Genomic DNA, 23,593 nt, shown 5'->3' with positions numbered 1-23,593 from the left:
AATATAAAAAAAATGTAAAAAAATGTAAATTGAGGGTCCAATGTTAAACATTTTAAAATCAAAAGTCTAATATACAATTTGGCTAAAATATAGAACACTAGAATACAATTAACTATATATATATATATATATATATATATTAGTATAGTCCATAGATTACCTTTTCCTAATTAAAATGAGGCTTTACATTATTGCCCAAAATTGTACACTATTCAACTTTCGGGTACTAGAATCTTGCTCACCCAGGCATAGGATACTGTGTCATATAGCATTTGAAATTATTGCCCAGTATTGCTTTAATTAATATACACTATATATATAATATGATATGAAAAGCTTTTTTTTTTTTTTTTTTTTTTTTGATCAAGGGTTCCAAGGGAATGTCTGTCCTAAGAAGAATGGCGATGCACATGGGAGAGAGATAATGCTTCCATTGTCCTAATTTGGCCTTGGCCCTACCAATGAGACCATTCTTACGGTTCTATTTATGGGTCTCCATGCGTGGTCCTTTGAAGGTGAATTATTTGAGCAAAATTAGTAAAAAAAAAAAAAAAAAAAAAAGATAAGTAAAATAAAAAATTTATATTTACAAAAGTCATCTTTATTCTTTGGGTGGCGTCTCAGTGAATTAATTGGTTCCTATTTTTTTTGTTTTCTTTACAGTAATGTAACCTATGAATAATTAAATAATATCAAATTTATAACAATAGTTTCAAAATACCAATTCTAGTACATTAATTATTACTTTTATTATTGTAATAATAATAATTACAACAATTTCAAAGAGAGAGGACGTGTTTTGAGCCTACTTAAATAAAGGATTTGGGCCTACTTAAATAAATTGAATCAATCTTATATAATACAAATAATAATAGTTACTATCATGTTATTAGATACTTTTCGTTTTCTTTAAGGTAATGTAACCTATGAATAATGACGTAATATCAAATAATAGTTTGAAAATACCAATTCTAGTACATTAGTTATTACTATTATTATTGTAATAATAATAATTACAACAATTTCGAAGAGAGAGAACGTGTTTTGAGCCTTCTTTAATCAATCTCAATACAAATAATAATAATTACTATCATGTTATTCGATATTTTTTATATATTTTCTTTTTACTTTCGTTTGTTATTATTTTCAATTGAAGTATTGATTCGAAAATAATTAGTTACTTAGACAAACGTTGTGTTTCGTAGTAGTATTTAGTATCTTCCCCTCTGTTCTATCATGCACAATGGAAGCTATGTTGATTCAAACTCCCAAAAAAATAAAATAATGCAAAAGTTACGTTAAAATGTATTGCAGAAAATAGTTAAATGGTAAAAGTATAATAATTGCGGAAAATAATTAAATGGTAAATGCAATAATAAAGGAAGTCGGGTAATTTATCCATAAAGAAAAAGTAAAAGCGTAAAACCATCAAGTTCATAGAAGATGTGGAATTTAAAATAGCAAAGTACAAACAACCAAACCATTTCAGAAAATAAAACATAAAACACATCGTCCAATAAACAAAAAACCTTCAAACACACATCCAACTAAAGCGAAACTTGGCTCCAACCAGGAAGGCCTAAATAAGGAACCAACTTAACAAACATAACATGTTCGCACCAAACACCAATTAAACACTGAATAACTCACAAACTACTTTACTAGACTGTATAATAGGAGATAGTCTATCTGTTAAAAGGCTTCTTCGTTTTCATCCATAGATGAAGAAGATGACAGCGAAGACAAACCTTTCCTTAGTAAATCTGCTGATGAAATTATCTGACCATTACTTGTCGACGCAAAAAACAACCATTAGATTCACGCACAAACTCCTTTACTAAACTGTAGAAAAGGAGATGGGATGCACATCAGACGCGTGTTTTAGAAAAATCTTCTTCACCTTTGAACAAAAATGAAGAAGATGACAGTTTCCATGCCATGGGCCTGTCAAATGAAAAACATTTCATTTTCCAGGCGAGGATGCAATTTGAAGACATCCATTGAAGCAGCTGCTGTTGGAGACTGTCCTTCCATCATCGCCGCTTCATGATAGAGTCGCCCTCTATAAGCAGCAAGATCAGCCTAGTATACCGGTGGGATCAACGACACAGGTTTTGTGCAACGAGCCATAGTGAAGCACATATCATGTATGAGTTTCTGCAGTTGATCAGAAGTAAACTTGTGATCATCCCACAGTACACGGTAGTGAGTAGGCTTGCTTGTACCATGATTCCCATAGTGACTGCAAAGATAGAAGTCAAACCCAAATGGGTCCACAATTGTTTTGTCCACAACTGTTCCTGGGGACACGTTGCCGCTGTAACTTCCATCCTGTCTACTTCTGGGAAACAATCGAGTTTGATGGCGCTTCTGAGCAACGCTAAGTGTTATGCTAGGACAGTAACCGCCTCTAGTTCGAAATACCCTCTTCAGGTCCTGTAACTCGTCATTGAGAACCATATCAAATTGGCCCTCACTAACTCCATCTCGAAAGACAATAATCTTTTCTGGCTTGACTTTATTTTGTTGTTCATAAGTTTCCACAAGCTCCCAACACATATTCCCAAAATGCAGAATCTTCTCACATCGGTTTTCTTGGGGTCGAATTCTTGCAGCATAACGATTTGCAGCAGGCCAATTCATAGAGCCAACAACAGCTGCTATTGATGGGATAGTTGGGTTCCGAGAACCGGGATGATTGACATCAGCACCCAGAAACATGGGATGGCCAGCATGCTCAAGGAGAGGAAGACCCCCACTTAACTCCACATTGCTACCTCCAAGCTTGGCGTTGATCTTGATACCAAGATTTAAATACTGATCCTTTGGCTTGTTTGCATAGCTAGACAAACAACATTGTGTCATAATACCAATCTTGGTTCAGAGATCCACCTGAGATAATTGTAACCGCGATCTTTTTCAGACATTACACAAAGAAGAACTTGTAAATCACCTTGTTTCATCTTACAAGCCTGTTCATAGGTGCTTTCAAGTAGTTTACGTAAAGAATTAAGATTAGAGAAAATATTCATTGAAGTCGGTTTATAAAAGAGAGGCTCCTCCATTTCAATACCGAAGCTTTTGCAGCGATTGATAAATTTTGGAACAAATTGAGAATTGCTGCTAAAGTCTAGTATAGCCCACCTCCGAATCGGTTTTCCTTCCGCTACTGACTTTCCGACAAGGTTCCACTGACATTTCTCATTGTCAATAGTTATTGTCATCTCGCCATTACTGTGAAGTCCAGCCGCACCACCCACAGCCACCATTTTTGACACACCGACAGCCACCATTCTTGACACACCGACAGCCACCATTCTTGAAAATGGCCATTGTTGCACCGAAAATGGATTGATCAACAATTGTGGGCTAAGCTGTTGAAGATTGTGGCCATGCAACCGACCTTGTAAGCCTATAAATAGGCTCCTTCCCGTTGCATGCAAACCAAGCCAAGAGAGCAAAGCTCAATATTATCCCAAGTGAGGAATATTGAGAGAAAACTCCGAGAGAGAGAGTGTTTAAGTTCCAGAGAGAGCTTGAGAGAAGAGTGAGCAATTCCAGAGAGAATTGGAGAGTGTAGAGAGAGGTTCCACGTGAGAATCCTCCATGAGAGAAGTTTTTATTTTTGTATTCTATTTCTAAGAGATTAATAGAATTCTTTTTATTTTTCTTCTCATATTTCTTCTCTAAAGTGGTCAGAGAACCACAACAAGTGGTATCAGAGCTCCAGGTCGAGAGCTTGGGTTCAAAATTTGAAGAAACAGAGCCACTGTTCTTCAGGTTGGTGTTTCGAAAAGTTGCTCAAATAATTAATTTGACAATACCAGGTGAAAGTGCCCGACGAGAAGAGAACAACGAAGTTCGCCGGAGAGAAACGCAACGTTTCACGCGCCCGCACGCGCCGCCTGAAGTTTTCTGCAACAGTTCACGCGCCTCACGCGCCGCACGCGCCGTCTGGAGGTTGAAGACGACCACGTCAGCAGACACGTCAGCGCACCCTGCCACGCCAGCCGACACGTTGTCAGCCACGCCAGCGACACGTCATCTGCCACGTGTTGACACGTCAGCCCAAGTTGCCACGTCATCTGCCACGCCAGCCGACACGTCATCTGCCACGTGTCGCCACGTCAGCACAATCTGCCACGTCATCAATATTTTCTGAAATTATGGAACAGCCCCTGAATTATTGGAAATTACAGATTGACCCCTGTAGTTTCTGTATTTGCAGGTTGACCCAGAAATTTTGTGAAATTACATTTTTGCCCCAAAATTTCTGGTAATTGTATTTTGACCCCGGAAGAGTCAAGTCCACCATTTTCGGCCGTTCCGGACGCAACGGTTAGCTCCGTTTTGCCAAATTCAGCTCCATTTTTGGTCAAGTCATAATGTCAATGGAAGAATCATCTTCGGGAGCTATGGTTAAGCTCACTGCCACAAATTATACACTTTGGAGACCTCGGATGGAAGATCTCCTCAATTGTAAGGATCTGTTTGATCCTATAGAAGCTAAAGGAGAAAACCCCGATCCCAGCAAAGTAGCAGAATGGAAGAAATTAAACAAGAAAACGATCGGTCAAATCAGGCAATGGATCGATCACAGTGTCTTCCATCATGTAGCGAAGGAAACGGATGCATATGCCCTCTGGACAAAATTGGAGGACATGTACCAGGCCAAGACTGCTCGGAACAAAGTCCTGTTGCTTAAGCGATTGGTAAATCTAAAATTACAAAGTGGAACTTCTGTAGCCGAGCATACCAATGAGTTCCAGAGCTTGGTAAATCAACTATCTGCTGTGGATTACCAACTAGGGGATGAGGATCAGGCCCTCTTACTTCTAAGCTCTCTTCCAGACAGTTGGGAGACACTGGTAGTCTCTCTCAGTAATTCGGCCCCGAATGGCAAACTTACTATGTCTATGGTTAAGGATGCCATATTTAATGAAGAGGCCAGGAGAAAAGATATTGGCATGGATCAGTCACATGCCCTCGTCACAGAGAGAGGAAGACAGCAAAGAGGTAGTCCAGATAGGGGCAGAGGCAGGAGCAAGAGCAGAGGCAGATCTACAGACGGCAGAAAATCATCATATAAGTGCTATCATTGTGGCCTGGAGGGTCACATGAAGAAGAACTGCAGAAAGTTGTTGAGAGAGCAGAGACTCCAAGGTAATCAGCCGAAGAAGGATGGAGAGACACTAGTCACTGTTACAGGCGAAGTGTCAGGACCCGTCCAAAATTCCTTCCCCGGAACCCTAGACAGCCCTGATCCCAGGGAAACCCTACCGAACTCTCCAACGGAAAATCCGGCAGAGCCTCCCCTAAGGGATTTACTTACCACAAACTACCTGCACTGAAAACACACTTCTATAATTGTCCCCTTATTCCTCCCACAGTACTACAAGTTGATTCCACAAATTTCAGCACTTCAAAATAAATACAGTAATCCAGTGCATAATAAATACAATAAGAGTGAAAGAAATAGTACAACTGCAATAAAAGAAGAACAGGATACTTCACGAAGTAAAACAGCGATGAAGATCAAGTCCGCTCCGAATGAACACCGACAACCTGGTACCTAGAGGAACGGAATTTAAGAGTGTGAGATGCTAATCATCTCAGTGAGCGACCCTATCTACTATATAATATAATACCACGGTAATAGGTATATAAATAATAATTATTTGGAAATAATATTTTCTCTCAAAACCCTTACAATTCTCTCAGTTGGAAAGGTTCCCCTTTTAAAACCTTTTCACAAAACCCTTTATTCATATTCCTCGAAAACCAAGACATCAAATAAATATCCGAACAGTAATAGTAATTTTAATTCCAATACAGTTTTAAAACATTTTATTCTTAAAACACAGTTCCGAAATCAGTTGATGCACCCACTATATACCAGTGGCGCCAACAGTACCCAGCGTCCCAAGGTACCGCCAGACAGGAGGTTATAGAAAGAAACCGGCATACGGTCGCGTGGCGTCCCACTGCGCCGCTGCTAACCTGGTGTCCCGGCCAATGGGGGGTGGCCACCCTCTCCGATGGCATCCACAGGACACCCTCATAATATCACCTGCGCGCTACTCACACCCACCTGCGCGCTAATCATATCCGTGTGCACAATATCCATATCACATATACCATATCACATAATCAGAACACCAGTACGTGCACGGTGCATCTAAAAATCATAAAATCCATAAATTTAAATCATAAAACAAATTTCACATTTTTCATAAGCATAGCGGGCATAATCCATCCGCTTGAACCGGGAAATTCTCCACAATTTCTTTATAATCAATGCCATAAATTCCATGATTTTCAAATCCACCAACTTCCAAATCCATCAATTTAAATATCCACATTTTTCCAAGCATAAATAATTCTCGAAATATCATAGTCAAATCTCATAATATTCCATGGGCATATTTTATAAAAATTGAAATCAGCAACATAACCAAATATTTTCTTTGAAATATTTGAAAATCAAATCGTGCCCAATTTACCATTAAAACCACACCAATTTCAAAATCCTCAAAACCATAAAATAATTCCACACGGCATAAATTTGTAGAATTCGCATTTTCTTAAATCCAATAAATTCATAAATAATTCTACAATAAATCCAATAAATATTTGGCACATAGAAATTAAATTCCAAATATTTAATTCACACATAATATATTCATCAATTAAATTCCCCAAAATTAATTTGAAGGTGGGTCACTCACCTGGAGCACGCAATTAACCCATGATCCACTACGGGATCAATTCTACGACTCACCGGTGCTCCTAGAACAAAATTCACAGACAGTCAAATAAATTAATATTTTATTCGGGTAAATAATACCCGGTACCCGGGGGGTCAAAACACAAACGATATCTAGAATTTACGAGTTATATACCGAATCGAAGCTCGAGTGATGCTGATCACAGATTCGGTCTTACTTCCCGGTGATCGGACCCGACGGGGTCGGAATCTCGCCGGAAAGCTTTTCGAGTTTCGGCTCCGCAATTCTCCCAAACCGTCGCGAATTGGCGGAAACGGAAGTCGGATTTGGGTTCAGGAGGTCGAACACTGCGGACTGGAGCTGGCCGGAATTTCGGGTACTCGCCGGAACAGTATTTTCCGGCGGGCCGCCGCGGTCACCGGCAACCGTCGCCGGCGGCGCGTGCGTGCGGTGGCCGTTGGCTGTGAAATTTTGTAGACTTGTAGATCGTGAGGAGAGCAATCCAACGGGACCGGCGGTGAGCAAAACGGAGGTCGGATGGCGGAGAAATCACCGTTTGAAGATTTCCGACCCCTCGCCGGAAAACGCTCCGATCCCGGCGCGTCGGTGGTCCGATGGCCGTGATTTTTGGTGGGTAGTCCGGACTTGAGGAGAGGATCAAGCATGTCAGGCGCGTGTGGCCGGAAAATGGCCGGAACAGTGCCGATTCGCGGTGGCCGGCGGTGGAGGGGGAAAAATCGTCGCCAAACTTCGGACGTCCGATCCGGGCGCGTCCGGCGGCCGTTCGCCGTGAAATTTGGAGGTTTTGCCGGAAATGAGGTGGGCAATCTGGCTGGCCGGCGCGTGTACAGTAACTAGGCCGGAAAACGTGAAAATGACCGGCGGCCGGTGACTCTCTCTCTCTCTCCTCTCTCTCTTTCTCTCTCCTCTCTCTCTTTCTCTCTCTTCCCCGAGAGTTTTAACAAATAAAAACCCTGCGTGACACTGTTCATGCCACGTGGACCAATCAGAAGCTGACACATGGCGTTTACTGTTCACCGACCCAAAAACATTAAAATAATACGGTATCCGGTAAACTTCAAACGTCCATAACTTTTTAACCGGATGTCCGTTTTGAGCGTGCCGCTAGTCTGTGAACTCGTATCGACGAGCACTTCCCAACCATGCATGAGTCAAAGCGCAATTCCCCATAAACAAAAAGTCAACTCCGGCACCCCTTGGACAGTTTGGACCGCAACTTGTTTCGTCCATAACTTTCAAACCGTAGCTCCGTTTGCGACGTGCTACCAGTCTACGAACTCGTGGCATCGTGCACTTCGCCACGGTACCCTAGTCAACTCAAAATTCTCACCGAGTCAAAAAGTCAACTTTTGACCCCCTTCGGTCAACGGTCAACGGTCAACCTCGGTCAACGTGCACGGATTCCGGTGCGATTTGGGACGGGGTGTTACAGCCTTCCCCCCTTATAAAAATTTTGTCCTCGAAATTTCCGCGCGTCACTGGAACAAACAAGGGTTCTGATCACGCACTTGCGCTTCGGGCTCCCATGTCGCTTCCTCGACTAAGTAGTTCCTTGCCAACCAATCCATGCCCAACACTACTTCAAGTCCGGATAGATCCAACAGGATCAGGTCTGCTTCCATCACTTGATCTGTGAAATCGTCGGGCGTAGTCCTGGCTCCCTGCTGCGTCATAGCAAACACCCGGCCTTGACTTGTCTGCTGGGTCTCCTTCATCTACCTCGACTCGATCCTGCAGACGGCTGGACTGATCTCGAAGAAACTCCTACTGGCTGACTCCCCTGGGAACTCTGTCCTGGAAATATCCCCGTATGCTGTGTCCGTCGACCTGCTTCTAGCACACTGCTGCTACCATAAGGGCAATCCCTCCTTATGTGGCCTGGCTGCCCACACCGAAAGCATAAACCATCCATCTGACACTGCCCAGAATGATTCCCCCTACAAAGTGGACAAATCCGCGGAGAACCAATGCGTGACTGCTGATACGAGCTTGCATCCACACTGATCGAATGGCGAGCTGGCTGGGGCATGCGATAACTATCTCTCCTCTGGAATCTGCCTCGTGGGCTTAACCCATCACTGTCTGAGCCTGAGCTATGGCTCTTCTTAGCTGCCCCCTGTCGAGGTACTCCGCTATACGAACCTTCGAATGATCTGCGCCTCGAGGGTCTGTGTATCTCCTCCTGTCTCTCTAGCTCGAGCGCTGCATCCCTGGCGGACTGATAGGTGGGATGTACTGATCCAGAAAGGGTGTAGCCGATACTCTCTTTCAATCGGTCTATGAACCTCACCTTCTTCGTGTGATCGTCGGGAATTAGGTGCATGTAGAATTCTGATAGTTCTCGGAATCTCCTCTCGTACTCTGTCACCGTCATGTTCCCCTGTCGTAGTTCCTCGAACTCTCTCCTTCTTGCTTCACGGTAGGCAGGAGGACAAAACTCAGTAGAGAAGGCCATCTTGAACTGATCCCACGTATGCCTTGCACGAACAACTGGGCTAACTTCTCGGGTGAAAAACGTTCTCGTACCGGTAGGAAGTGTGCCGACTTGGTGAGACGATCAATGATTACCCAAATGCCGTCGTACCTTCTAGGTGTGGAAGGAAGCTTGAATACGAAGTCCATGTTGAGTTCTTCCCACTTTCGCACGGGAATCGGTAAAGATTGGAGTAGTCCCAAAGGCTTCTGTCTTTCTGCTTTCACTTGTTGACAAATCAAACACTTTGATACGAAGTCTGCCACTTCTCTCTTCATACCAATCCACCAATAATACTTAACAAGCGTCCGGTACATCTTGGTACTTCCTGGATGCATCGCATACATCGAGCTGTGCGCCTCCTCCAAAATCTCCTGCTTGAGTCCTGGGATATCCGGAACACAAAGTCGTCCTTTATACACGAGGGCTCCATCCCTCCTTATGGAAAATTTCGGATCAAGACCTTCTTGTACCTTGCCCTTAATTGTCCTCAACTTAGGATCTTCCATTTGGGTCTCTACTATACGATCCACCAACACCGGTCGTACCTGGAAGCTAGCCATAAGAACTCCTGAAGGGTGCATATGCATTAACACCCCCATCTTCTTCAACTCCACCATGAGAGGTAGTTGGATGACTTGGATGTGAGCAAGGGATCCAGTAGCCTTCCTACTCAAAGCATCTGCCACTACATTCGCCTTACCCGGGTGATAATCAATCACACAGTCATAATCCTTTAACAACTCCATCCATTGCCTTTGCCTCATATTTAACTCCTTCTGAGTGAAAATATACTTGAGGCTCTTGTGATCGGTATAGATTTGGCACGTGGCCCCATACAAGTAGTGCCTCGAGTTTCCACATCGCTTCCTCGACTGACAGGTATTCGATGTTCTTTTGTAGCAACAACACATGAATTACGCTGCATGCCGATGTCTGCTTTCCCGCTTCCACTTGTCGGCAGCGTAACTTAGCAAGTATACTAGAGGCCTTATCCACTATCACTACACTACCATCACGCCTAATAGTGACTTTAACTTTCCTCTTGTACAACTTTCCTTCTCATGCCCACTAATTAAGGATATTCAAATTGGTCCACGAGAACACGATCTGCAAGTCTTGGTCATAGTCGAACGCTAACCATAAGGTGCTTCTAAAGCATGCATCCTTAAACCAACAACCAACTCTCGTGACTCGATCAGCACTTTAAAAGGTAAGATTAGAACTTAAGTCTAATTTCCTCAAATACTGGTGTCACCAAGTTAAGGTTGAGATTAATTCACTTGTCTTCGATTACCCTCCTAGTACTTACAATTAGAAAACCCTTGCTCCTCATTGATTAACCAATAGTCTTAACCTCGACAAACATCAATATTTCTTTTAACTAAATCAAGGTCATGAATAAAATTCTCAACATCCAAATACCATTCTTGAAAACCCTAAGTTTCCCCCATTTCAAATAAATTCCATGAATCCACACCTCAAGCAATAAAGAATTTAAATCCTAATTCTAGCATCACCACCAAGACTATGAACAAATCACTAGATCCTTAACCCATAAAAGTATTCCACACTTCTTAAATTCTAACTACGTCCCAAAAATCATACTTCTTATCATTGTAAATTATCACTAACAATATCAACCACCTTGAATCGATAAAGCACCACCAATACGAGCCTTAAATCTCCAAGGAAATAAGATATCAAGATCTTAGCTTCTAGAATGAAAAATAACCATGCTTAAACATCCAACCATGCCTAAGGAATCATCCTCATCTCATTAACCTCATCAACCACCAAGTAGAACTTTAGTCGCTATCCGGATCTTGCTTGATTCTCTAAACGCTGTCGTACCTTCTCTTTGTGAATGATAGTTTAAGCACGAAATCCATATTTACATCTCCCTACTTTTACTTATCGGTGACCTAAGTACCTTTATTCGGATCTTGCAACTTCCTTTATCATGCCAAACCACAATGTCATCTAGTGAGCATTCCATACATCTTTATACCCTTGGGATGTATCGCATACATTGAATCACGTGCGTCCTTTAGGATCCCCTTTTTGAACTCAACAATACCCTGCTTTGGATTCTCGACTGGCGATACTTAACCCTTAAGTCGCTCTTGGAAAAACCATAACATAAAACAAATAATAAAATATATTTTTCAATATACCTAACTTGCATAGGCAATTGTTAAAACTCCACATTGAAACAATAATAAAAACACGGATAAATGCATAAAATCAGGTCTTAAAATCCATAGCATAAAATAAAATATGCACGCTTGTAATGGAGGTACGTACGACACCGTCTACATACTACGTGATCCATGATTCCAACTGTCGCCGACATTCTGCTACCAATACAAACCGGGTGGTTGCCTATATTGGCCGTCCAATCCCCTGGACTCGTAGGCAACATGATCATGGGGCTAGCTCTACATGGACCACATTGGTTCGCCGCCTCCATATGGTGCATTATAATATCAAACGATATAACATACAAATACATGTACGAACACAAACCAAAAATACTTGAATAAAACACCTTTAATTTCCAATACCACATTGAAAAGCATTTAATTTTGATAATCGATTGGAAAAATATTTTGACGCCTTGAAATCAATCGACACACATCCTTAGGCAATCATCCTTCTCCTCCATGAACGAAACGGATACCATTCACGATGATAAGCTTGACCTTCAAAAAGAAAAGGCATCCTCGACCATCGACTAGGCCATAGGAAGTCCCCGTTAGGCTAGATGATCCTAATTGACACCCTCAAAGATTAGAGTTATTCAAACTCGGGCAACGAATTTACTTCGAGACAAACGGAAAGAACGCTTTCACACGGGTAAAACGAGAGATTAGACACGGATGGGACACACAACAATGCACAGTCCCTTAGGATTACAAGAACCTATGCTCTGATACCAACTGTCAGGACCCGTCCAGAATTCCTTCCCCGGAACCCTAGACAGCCCTGATCCCAGGGAAACCCTACCGAACTCTCCAACGGAAAATCCGGCAGAGCCTCCCCTAAAGGATTTACTTACCACAAACTACCTGCACTGAAAACACACTTCTATAATTGTCCCCTTATTCCTCCCACAGTACTACAAGTTGATTCCACAAATTTCAGCACTTCAAAATAAATACAGTAATCCAGTGCATAATAAATACAATAAGAGTGAAAGAAATAGTACAACTGCAATAAAAGAAGAACAGGATACTTCACGAAGTAAAACAGCGATGAAGATCAAGTCCGCTCCGAATGAACACCGACAACCTGGTACCTAGAGGAACGGAATTTAAGAGTGTGAGATGCTAATCATCTCAGTGAGCGACCCTATCTACTATATAATATAATACCACGGTAATAGGTATATAAATAATAATTATTTGGAAATAATATTTTCTCTCAAAACCCTTACAATTCTCTCAGTTGGAAAGGTTCCCCTTTTAAAACCTTTTCACAAAACCCTTTATTCATATTCCTCGAAAACCAAGACATCAAATAAATATCCGAACAGTAATAGTAATTTTAATTCCAATACAGTTTTAAAACATTTTATTCTTAAAACACAGTTCCGAAATCAGTTGATGCACCCACTATATACCAGTGGCGCCAACAGTACCCAGCGTCCCAAGGTACCGCCAGACAGGAGGTTATAGAAAGAAACCGGCATACGGTCGCGTGGCGTCCCACTGCGCCGCTGCTAACCTGGTGTCCCGGCCAATGGGGGGTGGCCACCCTCTCCGATGGCATCCACAGGACACCCTCATAATATCACCTGCGCGCTACTCACACCCACCTGCGCGCTAATCATATCCGTGTGCACAATATCCATATCACATATACCATATCACATAATCAGAACACCAGTACGTGCACGGTGCATCTAAAAATCATAAAATCCATAAATTTAAATCATAAAACAAATTTCACATTTTTCATAAGCATAGCGGGCATAATCCATCCGCTTGAACCGGGAAATTCTCCACAATTTCTTTATAATCAATGCCATAAATTCCATGATTTTCAAATCCACCAACTTCCAAATCCATCAATTTAAATATCCACATTTTTCCAAGCATAAATAATTCTCGAAATATCATAGTCAAATCTCATAATATTCCATGGGCATATTTTATAAAAATTGAAATCAGCAACATAACCAAATATTTTCTTTGAAATATTTGAAAATCAAATCGTGCCCAATTTACCATTAAAACCACACCAATTTCAAAATCCTCAAAACCATAAAATAATTCCACACGGCATAAATTTGTAGAATTCGCATTTTCTTAAATCCAATAAATTCATAAATAATTCTACAATAAATCCAATAAATATTTGGCACATAGAAATTAAATTCCAAATATTTAATTCACACATAATATATTCATCAATTAAATTCCCCAAAATTAATTTGAAGGTGGGTCACTCACCTGGAGCACGCAATTAACCCATGATCCACTACGGGATCAATTCTACGACTCACCGGTGCTCCTAGAACAAAATTCACAGACAGTCAAATAAATTAATATTTTATTCGGGTAAATAATACCCGGTACCCGGGGGGTCAAAACACAAACGATATCTAGAATTTACGAGTTATATACCGAATCGAAGCTCGAGTGATGCTGATCACAGATTCGGTCTTACTTCCCGGTGATCGGACCCGACGGGGTCGGAATCTCGCCGGAAAGCTTTTCGAGTTTCGGCTCCGCAATTCTCCCAAACCGTCGCGAATTGGCGGAAACGGAAGTCGGATTTGGGTTCAGGAGGTCGAACACTGCGGACTGGAGCTGGCCGGAATTTCGGGTACTCGCCGGAACAGTATTTTCCGGCGGGCCGCCGCGGTCACCGGCAACCGTCGCCGGCGGCGCGTGCGTGCGGTGGCCGTTGGCTGTGAAATTTTGTAAACTTGTAGATCGTGAGGAGAGCAATCCAACGGGACCGGCGGTGAGCAAAACGGAGGTCGGACGGCGGAGAAATCACCGTTTGAAGATTTCCGACCCCTCGCCGGAAAACGCTCCGATCCCGGCGCGTCGGTGGTCCGATGGCCGTGATTTTTGGTGGGTAGTCCGGACTTGAGGAGAGGATCAAGCATGTCAGGCGCGTGTGGCCGGAAAATGGCCGGAACAGTGCCGATTCGCGGTGGCCGGCGGTGGAGGGGGAAAAATCGTCGCCAAACTTCGGACGTCCGATCCGGGCGCGTCCGGCGGCCGTTCGCCGTGAAATTTGGAGGTTTTGCCGGAAATGAGGTGGGCAATCTGGCTGGCCGGCGCGTGTACAGTAACTAGGCCGGAAAACGTGAAAATGACCGGCGGCCGGTGACTCTCTCTCTCTCTCTCCTCTCTCTCTTTCTCTCTCCTCTCTCTCTTTCTCTCTCTTCCCCGAGAGTTTTAACAAATAAAAACCCTGCGTGACACTGTTCATGCCACGTGGACCAATCAGAAGCTGACACGTGGCGTTTGACTGTTCACCGACCCAAAAACATTAAAATAATACGGTATCCGGTAAACTTCAAACGTCCATAACTTTTTAACCGGATGTCCGTTTTGAGCGTGCCGCTAGTCTGTGAACTCGTATCGACGAGCACTTCCCAACCATGCATGAGTCAAAGCTCAATTCCCCATAAACAAAAAGTCAACTCCGGCACCCCTTGGACAGTTTGGACCGCAACTTGTTTCGTCCATAACTTTCAAACCGTAGCTCCGTTTGCGACGTGCTACCAGTCTACGAACTCGTGGCATCGTGCACTTCGCCACGGTACCCTAGTCAACTCAAAATTCTCATCGAGTCAAAAAGTCAACTTTTGACCCCCTTCGATCAACGGTCAACGGTCAACGGTCAACCTCGGTCAACGTGCACGGATTCCGGTGCGATTTGGGACGGGGTGTTACACGAAGTGGCGCTCTGCTCCACCGAAGAAGAGACATGCCTTCATATATCAACCCAAGATGTTGAGTGGGTAGTCGATACTGCAGCATCCTACCATGTCACTCCATAGAGAGATTTCTTCAAAACGTACAAAGCAGGAGACTTTGGTACGGTAAAGATGGGAAATTCCAGTTTCGCAAAGATTATGGGAACTAGTGATATTCAAATAAAAATGAATGTTGGTTGTACAATCACTTTGAAGGATGTCCGTCATGTTCCAGATCTTCGGCTTAATCTACTTTCGGGAGCAGCCTTAGACAAGCAAGGCTATGACAACTACTTCAGCAATGGCACATGGAAAATGACGAAAGGTGCCATAGTTGTCGCCCGAGGACATATTTGTGGAACGCTGTACAAGACTCATGTGAAGATATGTGCAGATAGCCTCAATATTGCAGAAGGAGAGGCATCTCAAAATCTGTGGCACCAGAGACTCGGTCACATGAGTGAAAAAGGATTGTCCACTTTGGCAAGGAAGATGCTTATCACTGTTTGCAAGGATGCTGCGCTAGATCCTTGTAATCATTGCTTGTTTGGTAAGCAACATAGAGTCTCCTTCAGTTCCTCTGCATTGAGAAGATCAGAGTTGCTTAGTCTGGTGCACTCTGATGTTTGTGGTCCCATGGAGGTGGAATCATTAGGTGGCAACAGGTATTTCCTGACCTTCATTGATGATGCTTCTCGGAAGGTGTGGGTATATTTCTTGAAGACAAAGGACCAGGTATTGGATTACTTCAAACTGTTTCATACCATGGTAAAGCGTGAAACAGGAAAGAAGCTGAAATGTCTCCGCTCAGATAATGGAGGCGAGTATACTTCCAAGGAGTTCGATGCCTACTGCAGAAGACACGGTATTCGACATGAGAAGACGGTCCCTCGCACCCCACAACATAATGGAATAGCCGAAAGAATGAACCGAACCATTATGGAAAAGGTTAGAAGTATGATCAGTATGGCTAAGCTGCCAAAGCCATTCTGGGGAGAAGCTGTTCGTGCCGCCTGCTATTTAATCAACAGATCACCATCAGTACCGTTGAGTTTTGAAATTCCGGAGAAAATGTGGTCGGGTAAGATTCCCTTCTACTCTCATTTTAAGAGTGTTTGGTTGTTTAGCTTATGTACATGTATCCAAGGAGCTCAGACAGAAGCTCGATGCAAGATCTACTCCATGCATCTTTATAGGATATGGAGATGAAGAATTCGGATACAGGTTATGGGACCCGAAAACAAAGAAGGTTATTAGAAGCAGGGATGTAGTATTCCATGAAAACCAGAAAATGGAAGACATTGAAAAGCCCAGAATGTCTCCTAATTGTAGTTCTAGTGCCGAGAATTTTTGTCCTAATCCAGCACCAGCACAAATAGCCACAGAGGATAATGAGGTGCATGAAGATATACCAGAAGCAGACCAGGAGGAAGAAGGGGATATTGAGCAAGGGGAGACTCAATCCTCTCAAACAGCTGCAGGGCCATCACAGCGGTCAGATGATGGTACACCTCCTGAAACCAGTGGTTTACAAGTTCGGAGATCTGAGCGAGGCCGAATTCCATCAAAGAGATTTCCAGAATCTGAGTATATTCTGCTTACTGAAGAGGGGGAGCCAGAGAGTTTCCAGGAAGCTGTTTCTCATCAAGAGAAGGAAAAGTGGCTGCAAGCAATGCAAGATGAGATGGAATCCTTGCAGAAAAATCATACTTATGAGTTAGTTGAGCTTCCAATAGGAAAGAAGACACTAAAGAATAAATGGGTGTTCAAGCTCAAGAAAGATGGCAGCGGAAGGGTGGTGAAACACAAAGCTCGATTGGTGGTCAAAGGATTTCTTCAGAAGAAAGGAATTGACTTTGATGAGATTTTTTCACCAGTGATAAAAATGACTTCAATTCGAGTCATTTTTGGTTTAGTAGCAAGTCTAAACCTAGAGCTTGAACAGATGGATGTGAAGACAACATTTCTTCACGGTGATTTACATGAAGAAATCTACATGGAGCAGCCAGAAGGAGTTGAGGTTTCAGGGAAAGAAAACCTCGTATGCAAGCTAAAGAAGAGCTTGTATGGCATCAAGCAAGCACCAAGACAATGGTATAAGAAGTTTGACTCGTTTATGGTGAGTCAAGGTTATAAAAGGACTGCAGCAGACCAGTGTGTTTATATTCAAAAAATTTCAGGTGGAAACTTCATTGCACTTTTGCTATATGTGGACGACATGTTGATCGTTGGACAAGATGCAATGAAGATTAGTAAGCTGAAGAAAGAATTGTCTAAGTCCTTTGATATGAAAGACTTAAGACCAGCTCAATAAATTTTGGGAATGCAAATAATTCGAGACAGGAAGAATAGAAGGTTATGGCTATCTCAAGCGAAGTATGTTGAACGGGTGATAAAGAGATTCAACATGGATAAAGCCAAACCGGTCAGCATTCCACTTGCAAATCATTTCAAGTTGAGTAAGAGATTGTGCCCCTCATCCAAAGAAGAGATAGAGGAGATGGCTTCAGTACCATATTCTTCAGCGGTAGGAAGTCTGATGTATGCAATGGTGTGTACCAGACCAGACATTGCTCATGCAGTAGGTGTTGTGAGCAGATTTCTTTCAAATCCTGGAAAGAAACACTGGGAAGCAGTCAAATGGATTCTCAGGTATCTTAAAGGTACATCGAAGCTGTGCTTGTGCTACGGGGGAGGTGATCCAATCTTAGAAGGCTATACAGATGCAGATATGGCCGGAGACCCTGATAATAGAAAGTCTACATCAGGTTATCTCTACACTTTTGCAGGGGGAGCTGTGTCATGGCAGTCAAGATTGCAGAAGTGTGTTGCTTTATCCACTACTGAAGCAGAGTACATTGCCGCAGCGGAAGCGGGTAAGGAAATGTTGTGGTTAAAGCGTTTTCTCACAGAATTGGGCATCAAGCAAGAAGACTACAAGATACATTGTGATAACCAAAGTGCCATGGATTTGAGCAAAAACTCAATGTATCATTCCCGTACAAAGCACATTGACATCCGCTATCATTGGATACGCGAAGTAATAGATCAACAGTTGCTAAAACTGATGAAGATCCACACAAAAGAGAATCCAGCAGATATGCTAACAAAAGTTGTTGCTCAAGAGAAGCTGAAGCTATGCAGAGACATAGCTGGAATAGATGACAGATGACCATCAGTTTTAAAGGCGGCTGGAGGGGGAGAATTGTGAAGTCCAGCCGCACCACCCACAGCCACCATTTTTGACACACCGACAGCCACCATTCTTGACACACCGACAGCCACCATTCTTGAAAATGGCCATTGCTGCACCGAAAATGGATTGATCAACAATTGTGGGCTAAGCTGTTGAAGATTGTGGCCATGCAACCGACCTTGTAAGCCTATAAATAGGCTCCTTCCCGTTGCATGCAAACCAAGCCAAGAGAGCAAAGCTCAATATTATCCCAAGTGAGGAATATTGAGAGAAAACTCCGAGAGAGAGAGTGTTTAAGTTCCAGAGAGAGCTTGAGAGAAGAGTGAGCAATTCCAGAGAGAATTGGAGAGTGTAGAGAGAGGTTCCACGTGAGAATCCTCCATGAGAGAAGTTTTTATTTTTGTATTCTATTTCTAAGAGATTAATAGAATTCTTTTTATTTTTCTTCTCATATTTCTTCTCTAAAGTGGTCAGAGAACCACAACAATTACGAGAACCTAGCTTCAATTCGGGCGGCTTAATTATGCGCCCTATTACTGCTGTCATATTCATGTTGACTTCAAGACCAGAATTTCGAGCGATATCTCCACTGTAGATGAAAAATCACAACAAAGAGACAAGATCAGTTCTAATTTGCATCAATTTTGAAATTAAATAATCAACTTCAAATATAATAATAAGCTGAAGTAAGCTCATCTACATCGCGTTGATTCAACATAAGTTCCTAGAAAGATGACCGTCGGTATTTTCCCAAATATCAGTTTAACCCTCAATTATTAGATTTCCAACTGTTGAAATAAGACCAGGTTCTATAAATATAATTAGGAAATAGATTATAAATCATGTTATAGCTACCAATTAGTCTACAAAGATATTTACCAAGCGATGAAGTGTATTATATTTGTCATTTAAAGTTTTCATTTCTCTATATTTAAAATATATTAAATTTCTAACTAATAAAATAAAAAAACACATAATCTTAGTAAATATTATGGTAGACTAGCTAACACCTTTAGTATTTTTTAATCTATATCATCATCAAATATTAGCAATCTAGTGTGCGTGATAACAACAATTTGCACAATACTCATAAAAGAAAACATGTTATATGCAATAACAGAAACGAGAAATAAAACCACTAGCAATCAACAAATTGATTATCAAAATGCGAGGATAAAACTGTATAATATTTGACGTACCCACAAGGTCCAATATCCGACCGTACCATGCTGCAAATCATGTTCTCTCTGTCCTTTGGCAAAGGCAATGGAATGTTTTTCAACATGATGGCTGTATTTTTATCCAAATGCTCCTTTTGATACCTTTGACCCTCAGCAAGTTCACACAACTCCATTGGTACATCACCTTTTTTCCCTAAATCCAAGCAGGGAATGCCTTTGTATTCGATATCCTTGTTATATCTATTCCTGAAATAATCAACAAGTCGAACTTTCTCTGATGGATTCCGACCATCTGGGTCTTTATAATCAAATTCACAATCTCTTGTGATGTCTTTGGTTAAACGACTTATGGTATACTTTTGTGTGGTTCTACGATGAGTCACATAAACTTTCAAACCCCTCAAAACTTCTTCAACTTCTCTCCTAAACTTCCGAAAATCATTTATATCAAAACCTCTTATATGCTCATAGAGAAAATCTATAACTGGCATACGCTTACGAAATGCCAGAACTGAGTCGTCCAGACACAAGGCCAAACCTTGGCAGGTGGGCTTTATGCTATGCTGAAAGCCTCGAAGTGCAGCAATTCCATGTCCAAGGTCATCTCGAGTATCATGTTCAGTGGGATAAAAATTCCTCCCAACTGAAATCATATTCCTAGTAGGATTCTCCTTCATTACCAAATCCATCCCTTGCAATATGTCACGAGGGATCGACGGGATGGATACACTTAAGTAATCGGACAACTTGGACAGCCTGAGCTCATTTGCAAGCTTTAAGGTAATTATGTAAGAAAGTACCTTTGTATCTTCACCATAAGAAACGTCCACTTTGAACGATAATTCAGTTGGCAATTCCACTGCACTGAACATATTCTTCTTACCATCATAAGCAGTCATTGACAGAGGAAACTCCAAAGAATCGTCGGAGGATAATTGTTTCCTGATCATAGAAAAATCATCCTTATCTATCTTCGCAGGTCGGCCATTCTCAGGAGGCATCTTTTGTTTGACATCAACATCATAGTGCTTTATAATGCTCTCTGGACTGTAATTGACAGGAAAATGATTAACAAGAAGTCTTGCAGTTCGTATGGCATTCCTGCCACCCTTGTCAGGGCGTTTCACTGGTATAATTTTGCCTGAATCTGGTTCTTTCAATGGAATAAGTTCGTCTGAATTTCCTAGAGCAGAAAAATAAAATGCTAATCAGTTATCATGAAAATCTGAAGAAAGCTAAGGAGCTAAAATAAATTGTTATGCAAAGCAGTCAATATTAAATACGACCTGACACATTTTTCCCATTCATGTTCATTAATATTCTTTTAGACTTTCCATTTGACAAATATATATATATATATATATATATATGAATATTAATTAATTGTGATCTAGAACTATTTTTCCACTCCTTGCAGGTTACTAGATCGTTTAAATTGGCTAATTAACCTATTAGTAATCAGTGTGCTTTGAGTGAATTTTCTTATTTTCGGTTATGAATGGTTATGAATTTAAATGAGTGTATTCAATTTGAATTTTAAAAAAATTTTAATAAACTTTTGCTGACTTTATGATTCTCATAAATTTTTGTAAACTTTTATATGGATTAAATTTTTTTAGACTTTACAAAGTTGCTAAAGACTTTTGTAGATTTCTATAAATTTTTATTTTAAAACATTTTGACAAACTTTCATAGACTTTCTAAGATAAACCCATAGGTTGAAAAAATGTTTAATTAAAAAAATCTTGTAATTCTTACAAATAATAAAGAAACATTTTTTTTCATATATTTTATTAATATTTTTTTGAATTTAATAAATTTAAATCTATTGAAATCAAAAGCTATAAAATAAGAATGTTACAAAACAATATTTAAAAAAACTTAAAATTTATATCTATATATATTTTTTAATTTTATATCACCTAAAAACATTTTTTTTTTCATGTATTTTATTATGGTACACCTGTGCATATCATGTGACGTTTTATTTTTATATTAGATTTTACTTTCACTTATGTGACAGAGGGAGGGAGGGGTTAAAAAAATGGTCTACTTTTTGGAAATTTTCAAAAAATCTTTAAAAAATTTCCGGTGGATGAGAAGAGTATTTTTGTACAATAATTTTCATATTTAGATGAAAAGTTAATAAAAATCCATAATTTTAAAAAATTACAAAAATCATTAGCATATTAAATGCTTCTACTTTAATAGATTTTAAAAACTCTAATTGAATACTTCATTATTTTTATATACTTTTTTTAAAAAATTCAAATTCCTGATTGAATACTTTGTTATTTTTATTAATTTTTCTTTTAAAATCTAAATTAAATATCTCATGACTTTTAGAAATTTTAAAAAGTAAACACATGAAAAAACTCCTTAATCAATTCAAACAAAATATAAAAACTAAATCCCAATACCCATTTAGAGATGGAAAATTATTAATCAAGCATGGCCATGAACACAAATTTCAAACAGCAATCCAACTAAAAGGTATATTTAAATAAATAAATAAATAAAAAATGGTATATTCAATTAAAATTTTAATAGCCTTTTATGAAATTGAAAATTAATAGATTTGATCTAGACTTTTATTTCAATATATTTATCATCTTATCCCATTAAAATAAGGTTATACCAATGTGCCTCTTTCATTTTCTTTCTAAACAAGTGTGAATGGGTTTTAAACTTTTTCTTTTTCCATTTCTTTTATTAGTTTTAAGCTATTTTACACTTACTTTTGTGTATTTTTGGTTTCTCTTAGTATTAATAACTTATTATAATTGTAATCCTTATCTGCAATTCCATAGTCATATAATACTTATTTAATATATATTTTTTAATATATATTTACCAATAATTATAACTAGTTGATACAATTAGTTAATAGTAAAAGAAGTATTTAAATAAAAAAAGTATTTATTTATAATATAATATTAATTTTACTACTTTTTTCTAAGTATAAATAAATTGACTGGTTAGTTCTTTGGTTTCAATTTCAAAATTATTTATATTTTTTTATTTTTTCAATTTATTTTCGTGGATTAATTCCTCACAAAACCGAACCATTTTCATTTTCTTCTACATGGAGGGTTTTTAAATAATTTGCAATGAATTTGTTGTGAATACAAAATCATATTTGATAAAGTATTGAAATCATTATTTTCTCCATTTTTTCATAGAATAAAGAAAATTTCACCCTACTTTATTACTACTATAATTAGCCAGACAGTGGATTATAATATTAAAATTATATTATATATATATAATTTTTTTTCTTTTTTGTTTTTGCTAAAATATTGTATTTTTATTCATGTTCAAGCCTCTTCAAACTATAAATTAGCTAGAAAGTATTATGCAACCGTGCCCCTTCTGAATTGTTTTTTATGGGTCCGCCCACTGATATGAATATTATTATTATCATTATTATTTTGCGGAAAAACAAATATTAGATCACATACCAGCGGAAGAAGAGGGTGTCTGGTACTGAACCTTCGGAGCAGGGGTAGTTGCAGGTTGCCCACTTCTTCCTCTATAGTGGCCACCTCCCTCACCAGCCGAGCTCGAACTGGTTGGAGAGCGCACAGTCTCCACCTGGGTCATCGGATCTGCACTTCGCCAACTCCAAGAACCGCTCTGTTGCTGCTGGTTCTGATGCTGCTGCTGATTATGCCCATATTGTTGGTGAACGGAGCCACCGGAAGCACTCGTCTATTGCTGGCTGTACTCACGACGTTGTTGCTGATGCTGATAATGATGCTGTTGTTGTTGATGACCGAAACCTCTTCCTCTTCCACCGCCACCTCTGCCATCGCCACCGGCATATCCTCCACCTCTTCCTCCGCCTCTTGCTCCTCTCCCTCTGCCATAGCCATTACTTCCTCTCTCCATTAGAAGCAAACTCAATCTGAGAAAAAAAACACTAACACTGAAATATTTGAGCAATCAAGATTGCACAAATTTGGGATATATATATATATATATATTAAGAAGGAAAGTCGGTCAGTCAAAAAACCTTTGTACGAAGACATCTGAAATTACGTAGAATAACCT

General features: G+C 40.2%; 1 pseudogene; it reads right to left on the bottom strand.

The window, feature by feature from the left end:
- Window positions 1–1,947: 1,947 nt before the first annotated feature.
- LOC107416299 (protein argonaute 2-like) lies at window positions 1,948–23,143 on the bottom strand (annotated as a pseudogene).
- Window positions 23,144–23,593: the final 450 nt, after the last annotated feature.

Source organism: Ziziphus jujuba, chromosome 4 (genome assembly GCF_031755915.1).
Source record: "Ziziphus jujuba cultivar Dongzao chromosome 4, ASM3175591v1".
Classification (NCBI taxonomy): Eukaryota; Viridiplantae; Streptophyta; class Magnoliopsida; order Rosales; family Rhamnaceae; genus Ziziphus; species Ziziphus jujuba.
The sequence above is the reverse complement of the archived record's forward strand: the minus strand, read 5'-3'. Positions and strand labels throughout refer to the sequence as shown.